This window comes from Anser cygnoides, chromosome 4 (assembly GCF_040182565.1).
Source record: "Anser cygnoides isolate HZ-2024a breed goose chromosome 4, Taihu_goose_T2T_genome, whole genome shotgun sequence".
Classification (NCBI taxonomy): Eukaryota; Metazoa; Chordata; class Aves; order Anseriformes; family Anatidae; genus Anser; species Anser cygnoides.
Window position 1 is genome coordinate 31212501 of NC_089876.1, and position 12198 is coordinate 31224698.

General features: G+C 43.4%; 1 long non-coding RNA gene across 3 annotated transcripts in view; it reads left to right on the forward strand.

Moving 5' to 3' along the window:
• LOC125184052 (uncharacterized) overlaps positions 1 to 12198 on the forward strand; it is a 169595-nt gene that overhangs the window by 61224 nt on the left and 96173 nt on the right. For all 3 annotated transcript variants that reach the window (XR_010831385.1, XR_007167288.2, XR_007167287.2), the window contains one exon: positions 8638 to 8780. This is a non-coding gene — a long non-coding RNA (uncharacterized lncRNA). The remainder of the gene's footprint in view (positions 1 to 8637; positions 8781 to 12198) is intronic.

The window sequence follows — 12198 nt, forward strand, 5'->3', positions numbered from 1 at the left end:
GCTGCCTTCGGTCTAGAAAACTGCAGCTGGCTTCCAAACTAGAAATGCTGTCATCACAAACGAGTTAGTGAAAGATGCACATTGCTAAGGCAATCTCAGAAAATGATTTAAGGTTGTTGTTGATGCTTGTAATGCTGTTACAGCATCAAGAGGCCAGCATAATATGGGTCACATTGGTTATACGTGGTAGCTATACGTGCTCTGGGCCCCTAGCTGCTAGTTCACCTAAACATCTTCACCCTTCAGTCCTTCCTCCAGATCCAAAACTGTGTCTGCCTCCTAAATATCCCTATATGATATCTAAAACATTTATATTACCCCATAGACAAAAAAAAATAAGTACTCACTTGAGACGACAGCGTCATTTATTCTGGTGCTTTGGCGCTTTTTCAAACTACACAGTTTGAAGTACAAAGAAAACCAGACAAGATACTGGTTTAGGTAAAGCAAAAATATCTCATTACCTGCATTTCAGAGGACCTCCCCAAACCACAAACAGGTCTGGTCTACAGGACTGGATTTAGCATACTTTACTTAGCCGAGCAGAAGCTATATTTTGGGGCAGCTTCAAAATGCTGGGTGGTTTCTAGGGCTGCAGTTCAAATGTTCAGTACAAAAGGCTGTGCACAGAAGCGGGAGGTGTAATGAGCATCTCGCCCAACTTTGTCTTGCAGCAGGCTTTTTATTAACTGAGGAGGCCATGGGGAGCTACAGCCAGAGCCCGCTGCAAGCACTCCGGGAGCAATTCGCATGCCTGGAGGTAGCTGTTGAGCATCGGGTTCCGTCTGGATGCCTCCAGGCTGCTACACCTATGCCAGAGCACTTGAATGACTCTCTAGGAAATGCTGCCTTGACCTCGAAGGGCTCTGGCTTATGCTCTCTTCTTGTAATGAGAAGCAGTGCGTAAAACACAGAAAGATGTAAAATACCTCATTAAGGAGGGTTTTTTCCAGATGTTGGGATTTTTATGCTTCCTTCCCTCCAGATTTCCGTTGCTTCGGTGTATTTTGTGGGGGGCATGCTGCTTTCAGTAGGAAAATGCACATCAGCAGCTGTGCACGCTTGCACACTTCCCACAAATGGCAGGGGGCAAAGCCTGCTCGGTTGCATACCCCCACTTATTTGCACCTCGAGTTTGCAGCAGTTGCAGTCGCACTCACGGTACGCAAAGTTGAGGCAGCTTTTAAAGCTTTCTTCTACCTTTGCAACTTTGCATCGCACAAACAAATTGCCTTTTCAGTTGTGCAGCAGGAAAATGAGCATCGGTCCGTTTAATGACACCTAATTAGGTCTACAGACGCCAAATGACTTCTGTTGCCCTGTTCAGACAGAGATGCGTGGGTAATGAATTACCCATTGTCTCAGACTCACTACTGCTGGCTAGAGCTGGGAGGAGAATGTTCTGCAAGTAATTTACTTGACAAATTTAACCTCTTTCCCTATTCATGGTAGATCTTTGCAAGTATCCCAGGTTTCCTGCACCCATCTATGTATTTCAAATCAGTCAACGAAGCTTTCTTTGTTCGTGCTTCCCTCATCTACGGCTGATTCTATGCACATTTCCAGGCAGATTCACTACTTGATGCGGGAAATACATGCTCTGTTGCTTAGTTCTATTTAGTTAGTTAAGATCTACAGTAAGTGGTTTGTTTCCCCATTGCAGGTCTGTCAATCTTTGTCAAGGCTGAATCTGTGGCATAATTACAATGGGACGAAACACCTCCCCCGTGCAGACAGTTTTACCAACATACCCTTGCATATGCCAAGAAAGCTTATTCAGGGCAGGGAACTGAATTAAATTACATTGATGTAAAGTGCCTGAGACCAGCACAGCAGCCCTGCGAGGGCTTTCACAGGCATTGCTACGCTGCTGGAAATAGCATCGCTCACTGCTGTAGTTACGCTGTTGGGCCTTGCAGAATTAGGATGTTTAGGAAGATACCAAGCTTAGCACATACGTGAGCTCATTGTTTGCCTAATGCATTGCTGATTTGGGACCCTAATCGGGACTGAAGACTGGAATTCAATGAGAGCCTGGGCAGCTGTTTAATAGTCTTTGGAGTTCAGCAGGATTGTGAGTTTTTTTGTTGGTTTTTGAACTTAACAATCAATCTCAATCCCTGGAGAGTATTTTTCAGTGCAAGGTTGTCTTAGCTTAATTTTGGGATAGGTTTAGTGACCATCTTGTATATGTGTATCCAGTAAATCAAGTCTAAACGTTCTCCTTTTGCATCAGCACTGGAGCTGTTTCTCTGCAGCTGTCTGCAAGTGTCTTGCAGTGAATTAAAAGAGCCTGAAAACTTCCTCATCGGGGTTGGTTGTGCAGACTGGATCTCTTCTGTTAAGTCAGGCTGGGGTGGTTCAAGTTGTTCCATCCTTTCCTCTGTTCCCTGGCTGAAGGCAGGCTCAGAAGGCAGCATGCACTGGTTTTCGGTCAGCGCTGTTTCCAGCCATTCCATGCCATGCTCAAGTCAAGGGAATGGAAAGGTGAAAAGAGCATCAGGCCATTAATGATGGGAAGCCTAGAGTCTCTCTGAGATGCTTTCCCAAATCAAACCAATGATATAGTCATGGGTGTCACGTTTTTAGTCAGGGAGGGATTTCAGGAGGGCTGTATACAGGTTCTCAAGTCTGCACGTGGTCATGAGTGGGGACGATTTAATGATACTTTATGCAAAAGGAAGACAAGGGAGGGACAGAAGGGCCGCAAGCAAAGCACGTTGCAAAACTTACAGGTGTGAACTGCTGCAGGAATGGCTGTGGTTTTACCTCTTAGCAGCAGCATTTCATCTACTTAGTTTTATGCAAAGTCCTTAATGAGATTTTTAAATAGGTATAGAGATGAGTTTAGCATGAGAGTGGTTACCACGTTGCTTCTTGCCCAGGAACTGATCTCAGCAGTATTGTAAACAGGTATGGTGTGGGAAGGTATTGTGGAGTAGTATCATCTCTTTGATCCTCCATCAGAATCAATGCCTTCTTCTTGAACTGGAATTGCTGTGTTGAATTTTGGAGGCAAAAAGCCTCCCCTTATCTGGGGTAGGTGAGATGCCAGCAGGTGAGACGCGGGGGTGTGCTTTCACCTTCCGGTGCATCAGCCCGCAGGAATCCGGAGCGACTCTGTGAGCAGTTGAAGTATGCTTGTGAGCTTCAGCAGTGGCAGTTTGCATGATAACTGGGTATGGACTTATTCTTTCACTGTTGTTCTGCTAGTGTGTATAGAGCAGCAGCATTCGTTAGCTGAAAAAGAAGGCCGCACTCTTAATAGGAAGTGGCAAGAATTAAGTACTGCTGTTTGAGCTGGTGCCGAGATGCCAGCGTTGCACGTTTGAAGACACAAAATCCATATGAGTACTCGGAGAAACAAGCTTCGAGTCAAACAGTGAGACAAAAATCTGTAGTTTGCTGGGTTGTTTAGCTGAAAGGTGGGTGGTTTTTTGTAGGATTGTAGAAAGAAAAGAAAAAAAAAAGAATCCTTCCTTGGAGGGATTGTTCTGATATGGCCCTTGCTACTGGACTGTCCCAAAGCCTCCCATTTCCCGTGTATCATTTTCATGGTATGTCAGAGAAATATCATCTTGGTGTTGTTACTGTTCTAAGCAACCAAGGCGGAGAAAAAAGAAGCTTACGGGAGCCTGTGGCTGAGCAGAGAAGACTGGATCTCCCTGTGGAGTCTCTTGTAGCCAGACCATTTTCCCTTATGGCTAAAGAACGTACTGGTCAAAGTGTAAGCCAGCGCCCATTTTGTTGCGCACAACAACTATGGAGACTCCTTTGAACATATTTTTAAGGCAGAATCTAACTTTTTTGTTTTTCCATGGCTTCAGTTGAACTTTTTATCTGAGCCAACATAAATATTAGCTCTACCTAGAAACTCTGACTATGCTTTTATCTGGAAAAAGATGAAAACTGGGGTGAAAGCTGAGCGATGCCATCGGGTGGGTAGGTGCACACGTGCATGTGTATGGGTGCGTGGTTTGTACAGCCGTATGTGTACCTAGACCATGGGAATTGTATGTGGTAGTTAGAGAAATTGAAAGATGTTCCTGTGTGTAGCACAATAGAAAATGATTCATTTCTCAGGGGAACTGAATGAGGGAGAAGAGGAAAACAATTACAATAAAAAAGCAAAGCAAGGCCTGAGGTGCTAATAAACTCTAGCCTTTCTAAAACGTGAAGCAGATTTAGTAAGCAACACAGAAAAGAGTGCCTGTGTCACTAAAGCGTGCCAGGCACATCAGGATGGGGAGCCATTTGAATACATTTCAAGACAGAGCATTGAGGAAAAAATACAATGAGCAGCAAACGAAATTAAAAACAACAACAGGATATGTCCTTTAAATGACTCATCCAGCCTCAGCTGATGCTGAAGTACAGTATGTGCAGAGACGGTAGACTTGTACTGAGAGGCATATTTTCCTAAAGCACTTTCTTTTCCTAGCCATTGCCTGAAAGCTACAGTCAGTGCTTGGAACATCTGTGTTTATTTTGCATGACAAACTTGTTCCTCGGCTTTGACAAAATGCGTGCTGGTTTGGGACTTGGGGTTTGCAGTTCTTTCATGGGGCTGTGCTGAAGCACATGCGGCTGGCCATTGCACTGGTATATAATACATATTACATGATTTCATACATATTTAATGACAAGTGTGCTATATTTTTAATCTTTATAGCTTTAATGTGTGCAAGTGGTTTTAATAATTGGTGCTGTAGGATAGTTACTTCCCAGAATTACCCTGCAAAATTGCTGTGTTTTCAGGCTTCAGTTGTGCAGGTTGTAAATCATAAAACTTGGGTAGTAATAAACTTGGCACCCATTCCTTGCTCTTTGGAGATGCCAACCTGTAACAACAATAAAAAGATAGATGCTGGCAAAATTTCCTCCCTGAAGCTTTCATCATCTCGTCTGCACACCCTGTGTGGGGAAACAGGAGACTGGAGGAGCCCGACAGCCAGGCCTGGCGGAGGCTGGCCAGAGGCTCCGGCCTTGCTGCACCGGCATGGGGAGAATCGTCGTGCTCTGTTTGTCTGTGGCAGCTGTGTAGAGAGTAATCCTTGCCGCACGGTTGTGCCCCTTGAGTGATATTGCACCCCTGGCATGTGCCTCTTGTTGGTGAGGATAAGGGGAAAAACAACTTAGAAGAAGCAGGGATGGAGGCTTGGGGGCTCCTTGAATCTCCCAATTCCTCTGGGATGTTCCCCTGCTTCCCTCCCGCTCAGAGCACCAGCGCTTCAGCTGGAATGGCTGATGTTATCCGAACGCCTGCGGTGGTATCTCGGGACCACACAACTCTACTTTGGTCCTCTGGAAATGGCCACTGGGCTTGGATGCTGCTGACTTTGCAGCCGTGGTGTTTCGATTTGGAGTCTGTGCTCTCCAAGGGTAGATCTGGAAATGTGCACATCTCATCTTGTTCTGCTAGCTGGCTTCTTTGAGGTCTGGGCTTGGGATGCTGCACACACAGCACAAGAATATTGCAAGCAAGCCTGGATCCAACAGCTCTTTTTTTAAAAAAAAGAAACAAGTTGAAACTGGGTGAAGGCATTCTGAAGGCTTTCTGTTTCGGCTGCTACTTGTTTTGTTTGGCATTTCCTAATTGTCTTGTTTCTGGGCACATCCCCAGCAGCACAGTGACTCTCACTCTGCCTTGTGTTCCCCCGCCTGCACACGGTAGCGAAGCCGCTGTCGCTCCCCAGTTCCTGCTCACGCTGCTGTGAGATGGGGCTGTGGGGCAGTGATGTCTGGGACAGCTTGGGGGGCTCCCGGCAGAGCTATCACTTGTTATAAAGCTGGAGTGTGGCTTGCAGTCATTATCCTGGTTATTTGGGATAGTTTTAAGTGACAATACTAATCAAGAGTGACCTAATAAAATACAGTCTGTAAAAATTGCCTCCTCGTGGACTGTGGTTTCAGCACCATGTAGAAATCTGCTTGTAGCTCTTTGTCATCACACAATCAATTCAAAGGCAGGAATTAAAAAAAAGAAAAAAGTGACAGCTACTCAGTTTAATGAGGAAAACCTAAAGGTTAACTAAAACACCCCTTTTGCTAGCTGCACCATGCAGTGCCCGTGGTGCATCTGTAACAAAACGCAAATCACTTTTCCCCCAGTAAGAGCCTACGTGTAGGGCTGGTGTTTGCAGGCAGCACAGTGGCAAGTGCTTGCTGGGATTCACATAGGGCTGAGTTCTGAAGGTTACCGACTGCTCTAGCAGTCAGGCCTTATTAAAATGTGTAATAAACTGCAATAAGATACCATCAGGACTAAACTTTGCTGGCTAGCATTCAGATCTGCCCTGCCAGGACTTGATAGGGTCCCTCCTCTAGCTCTCCCTTGAGGAGCTGGCCAGCCTCCTTGGTCTGCTCTTCAGCGATGGGATGACCCCATACCTTCGTGGGGGCACCACAGTGGTGTGAAGGCAGGTGTGCCACTGTGTGGCAGTGCTTGTAACCGATTTAACCAGGACCCTAAATGTGAGCCCTGCACACCCCTGTGCGTCCTTCTGTGCTCAGTGTCGCGGCTCAACCTGTGGTGAGTACCTGCAAGTCCCTCGTGTGCTTCACCACCACAGGTTCAGCCTGGGGGACCCCAGCTCAGTGCAGCAACTCGAGCCCACTGCCATGCTGTCTCTAAAGGCTTCCATGTTGAAAGTTTCCTTGCAGGCGGGTGGTGTTTATATACCACGTCTTTGTGCACAGGAAGTCTTCAGCATCCGGAGTAACACTTTAAGGGCAATAAACAAGCACAGGCTCTCCCTGGAGATAGCAGCACTAAGATGGCCTGAGGTGACAATAGCTGCTTTGATTGTGCATATTGCCTTCAGCCTCCAGCTCCCAGCGATATTCCGCCATCACTGAATGTCTTCTTACCCTTGGGCAGTATTTAGCTGCCACAGTCCTCTGAGCCCTGTCAATATATGTAAAATATGCTGTTCAGGGTACCTCCAAGAGTTTAGTGGAATAGCTGATTATTAGCCTTCGGTGAAGTTTTGAGTCCTTGGTTTTGGTGGGGTAGAAGACAAGGGCAGGGGAGCATCTCCACCAGCCATACAGGTGTCAACCCTCAGGTGGGGGCAAGTTGAAATGACTCCTAACACAAAAATTTGCTTGGCAAAATGCACCAGTAAGTTTTCTACCAGTTTTCAAGATTTTATTTCTCTTTGTTGTGGAAGGAAAATAAAACTGCTCCCAGTTTGTTTTTCATGACAACGTGATGTTGTATTTCTTCCTGTCTCTTGAAATGAGTGTTTTCAGATCCAGAGGCTGAGGTTTTTAGTTTGTCACTCTCTCCCAATCTTCTCTGCATTCCCGCTTCTACTTTGAGATGATTAGAAATTAGTGGACTGCAAAAGCAATCCCAACAGAATCATTGCTCGGCGCGGGAAGATCCCCAGAAACATTTCATTAAAATTGGATTTCACGTAATCAAAGTTATACCAACTTTTAAAAAATAAATTTATATATTTTTTTTAATTACTAGGACTGAGTTTCTTTTTAATGTGTGGGGTTTTTTTTTGGTTTTTTTTTTTTTCTTGGATTGAAAGCTGGTGTCAGCCAGTGATATCTTGAAGCCTTATACTCAAACAATTAGCAATTCATAACTGTAGCAAGACCTAAAGAGATGATAATGAGTAAAATCATGATGATTTAAACTTTTTTTCTTCACTTTGAAATACAGAAAACAGATGAGGTTATTAACAAAAATATGTCTCTCTAATTCCACAGGTAATAGTTTATGCAAATAGTTTTCTGTCTTTACTTTGGTGAGCTTTTAGAAGCTAATGTTTGCATTTCATCATTTTAAATGAGTGCATCTATTGTCAGCCTAAATTCCCATGCTACTGTTGCTTTTTCCTGATAGGATAAACATCAGGTTTAGAAACAAGATGAAAGTGAATCCTGGTGTATGTAGAGAGGAAAGCAGCTGCTCTAAAAAGGAAGCTGAAATGCAGCCTCCTTTTTCCCAGAGAAGTGTATTTTAGCTAGCTGTGGTCACCCCAGCTTTGCTAAAACCTTGGTTCCTCCTCAGAGAAAGAGGAAAAAACTGATAATTTGCTATTAGGAGTTCTCTTAACTTTGAATTGTTGTAAAGCAGCTGAGTTTTCTGGGTAGCTGTGCAATACTTATAGGGTACCTGTCCCCTTCTGGTCTCTGTTAAGCCTGCTGATGAATGCAACTAACAGTAATCTTCATCGTTTGATGAAGTGCTTCAGGAAATGTTGAACTTAGATGCCAGTGTGGCTTGGGCATATGTAGAAGTGCTTGGTAGAATGAATCTTAATTGTTTGAATGCCAGGAACCAGTCATAACATGTCCTCTTATTTATTAGTTGTATTACCACAGTGCCTATAAGAGCAGGCTCTCTGCAAACACACAGCAGTGGATGGGCTCGCTTTTCTGGCCTTCCATTCTGACAACACACAACATAAAGGTGGTGGCAAAACAGAAGTTACCACTGGAATCATTAAAAGAAAGTTTTCATACTATCTCCAATGCCTCAAAATTTATTTTCATTCTAATCAATACAAAAGTTTGTAGTTTTACAGCTGTATTTCTCATAGAATGGAAAATTCTTTGTCGCAAAATGTTAAAATATTTTACCGTGGCATGGTTCAAACCCGCCCATTTCTTTTTCAGGACTCTTAAAGTGCCTCATGCACCAGCTGTCTCGTCTGCGTTGGATGCTGCAGTACAGCTGTATCTCCAGTGACCCAGCATAGCCATGGATCGACTGCCCAAGGGTACGGTCATGAGGCAGCACACGAGATGGGGACTCTAAGGTAAGAGATATTTAAATCTTACTTAGCAGGAACCATTGTGTGAGATGAAAAGGCAATTAGTAAAAATTACTTTAACTCTGAATCAAGTACAACAAATGGACGTAAATATTATGATTTCCAATGGCATTCTGTTAAGTCCACATTTCACTGTTACTGCAACATACAATTCTTCTTCTGAGCAGCATTTGATCAAGAGGAAATCAAGGTAAGAGAAAGGGAAGTTTCTTGAAATAAAGAAGAAAATAAAAAGAGGGCTGTTTCTTTTTTTTTTCTTTTTTTTTTTTTTCTGCCTGTTTATATGGTTTTAATGTTCTATTTCTGTTTGGATACCATGATTTCATGTTTACTTTGTGTCTATCACTGTTTATGCAGCGTGGTAATTCATTGTGAATACTTGTCTTTAAGACAATGTATGTTTTGGAATGAAGGTGTCTTAATTTGTTTGATTTTAAGGTATTTGTGGGCAAAAAGTTTCATTCAGGTGCATGGTTGAGTTGCTTAACTTCATGAAGGCCCAGTTTAATCAGCATGCCTCCACAGGGACATGTGCACACAGCGCAGAGTAGTGTGTATCCATGCCAGTGCAGTGCTCCGTGCCCCGCTGTGCCGTGCACTGCGTTCAGAGAGAACTGCTTGCACTGAATGCTTTCAAGGAGTTTTCCTCACTAATTAGTCATTCTATCTGCAACAAATAAGATTATCACTCATTTCATTGAAATTTAAAATCCTACTGTGGTTGTGCTTGAGAGGAGGGAGCAGGTTCAATAGTCCTTGTTTCCGGTGTTCAAGTGTTCACTTTACCAACAATCTGTTCCGTGTTTGCAAAATAAGTGTATTAATCCCGATAAAAAGCCCCGCTGCTGTGGTTTGCCTCACTCCCCTGGGACCCGTTGGGATGCTTGTTTTAGCCAGTACAAAGTGCTCCTGGAACTGGGAGTGTTTGCTCTTGCGTTCCTGTCACTGCCAAACTTTGGAGAGTAATTGGTTATGGGCATGAATGTACGGATGTGTGGGAGAGGGGAGAGAAAGGGAAAGCGAACCCCCACAAGAAAATATACGGCATCAACCAGCAGAAGCGTGGAAGGGAAAACCATAGCAGGTCCAACAGCGGTGAGTCCTTCAATGTTTTTAGCCTTGCATATGCTATGTAAAACATGGGTATTATTTCTCGTTTACTTGTACAAAAATCATACAGCATATTTATAAAGGTATAAGTATATGAGGTGCCAGTCCCTCATAAAGAGGGTTTATACCAACTCACGACCAAAATCAGGTGTGAGGTGAATCTCACGTGAAACGCCAGGAGACCAGAAAGCATCCTTAGAAAAAACATTCCTCCTCTGACAGAATGAAAATTAGTTAATTGCTTCCAGTCAACAAAAAATTAACAAAGCATTATTTTAACAGAAAGGAAGTCAGAAGCGATGCAGCCACCTCTGCCACATAGTTCTTTTTCTAATCGCCACTGCTTTATCAAGAAATGTAAAGTTGTATTTTTTTTATTGATATTTAAGAATAAATTCTTATAACATCACATCTATAAAAGGTTCATCACAGACCCAAATACGTCTCTAACCTTTTAAGCTTCTACAGTAAAAACTGTCGTCTTTATTTATACAAGTTTGGGAAAGATACAAATGTAATCATAACCCCCAAGGCAAAATTTTATGGCAGTTTTCAGAACTCCTCTCTATAAAAACTACTCAAACCTACAGACATAAAAGTTTCCAATAAAATTTGTTTTAGATCCTAGTCATAAACCCCGCATCTCTTTCCCTCTCCCTGGCTCTGGTGCTACAGGTGTCCAAGTGCTGGAGCTGTTCACCAGCAGCCAGGCAGGGCCAGAGCCCGGTGGCTCGTGTCACTGCTTTGCTGAGTCTTCGACAAATCCTCACGGTCTATTAGGGATTAGTCTTTCATGGTACGAATAAGGTGAGGAACCCTGCAGGTACTGAGAACTTGCCCTTGATCAGGCGAGAAATACTCTGCTTTATTCCCAAAAGAGTAGGAATGCTCTTGAATCTGCTGTATGTACTCTAGGATGTCTGTGTACAGGACATCTCTCATGCATTTTTCTCGTGCTTCAAGTCTTCTCTTCAGCAAGGGGCAGAGGAGCCTTTCAGGAGAGACATTTCTTTTCCTCGTAGGAAGTTATCAATATCAGGACCCTGCTTTCTTTCACAAATACATTTAGCCTGGGCTTCAAATCAGATGTCCCGGGCTGTGTGTGTTTGCTAGCATCAGGTCAGAGAATAGGTAGATTTTGCATCCCAGAGCTTTAAACTGAAGGCATTTCCATAAACGCTTCACTAATGTGGTGATGACTTGTGGCTACTTGTGAGTGCATGGGTGGTAGTGTAAAATGGCCTCTGTGAAGTCATGGCTGGAGCAAGCAGCTGACTTTCCCAAAGTCCAGTCTCACCTTTCTGACTTGCCTGACAGTGTCAGGTTGGTGATAAAAAAATAAATCTTTGGATATGAAAAGAATCCCATTCTTTAAAATTGCAATGGAATAGTTGTGTTTTTATTTTTTTTTTTTTTGGGGGGGGGGGGGGAGGACAATATTTTAGACATTCAGTGCTCTAGAACGTGCAGTTTGTCTCTTTGCTGCTTAAAACATTTGTGATTTGAACACCTTAAAGACTGGTGGCAGTTTTGGTTTTACTTCAGAGCAATATGAAGTGCTGTTTTAAACTAATTAAAGAATCCTTTCTGTATGAGTTTCTTAGGTACAGGCTATCTACAAAGCTGATGGTGGGTAGAAAATCCTTTCCTTGCATTTCAGTTGGGAAAATAAATATATGAATGTATAAAGTGGAGTTGAGCTGGGTTGGAGGGAGGCAGGCTGGCTGTGTTCTTGAAATGAAGTGCAGGAATAAATCTCTGCAGATTGGGGCTTTAGCGGATTCCTGGCAACTAAAGGCTCACGCTTTATCAGCCTAGATTAATTTGCTTTTACCATTCAGGGTGGATTTAACCCTAATAACTCACTCTGGATGGTATCTAATGAAAGACCCGAGCCTTTTCTTTCTGACTGCAATTAGAGGAAAAGTATACATGGAAACGAATCCGACAGAAATGAAAAGAGAAGCAATTCATTTATATATTTTTGTGAAATTAATTGTAGAAATTTTCCTTTGAGGCACACACCTTAAAGCATTCCTGAAAGATGCTTACAAGCAAGAATAACTTAGTTTTAAACCATGCTGATATGGAAGTATTTTCCTAACATCAAAGTAATAGAACATCGTTTCCTAAAGCCGATTTCCCCAGCGACTGCAGCAGGCTGGAAGTCACCTGAGATGCCTGCGCAGGATGTGGCCTTGCTTCTCACTGACAGGCACATGCCATGCTGCTCCATGGCTGAGAAGGTCAAGCATGGGCTCTTGGTCCAGCTTGTAGTCTTTGTGGAAGTGAA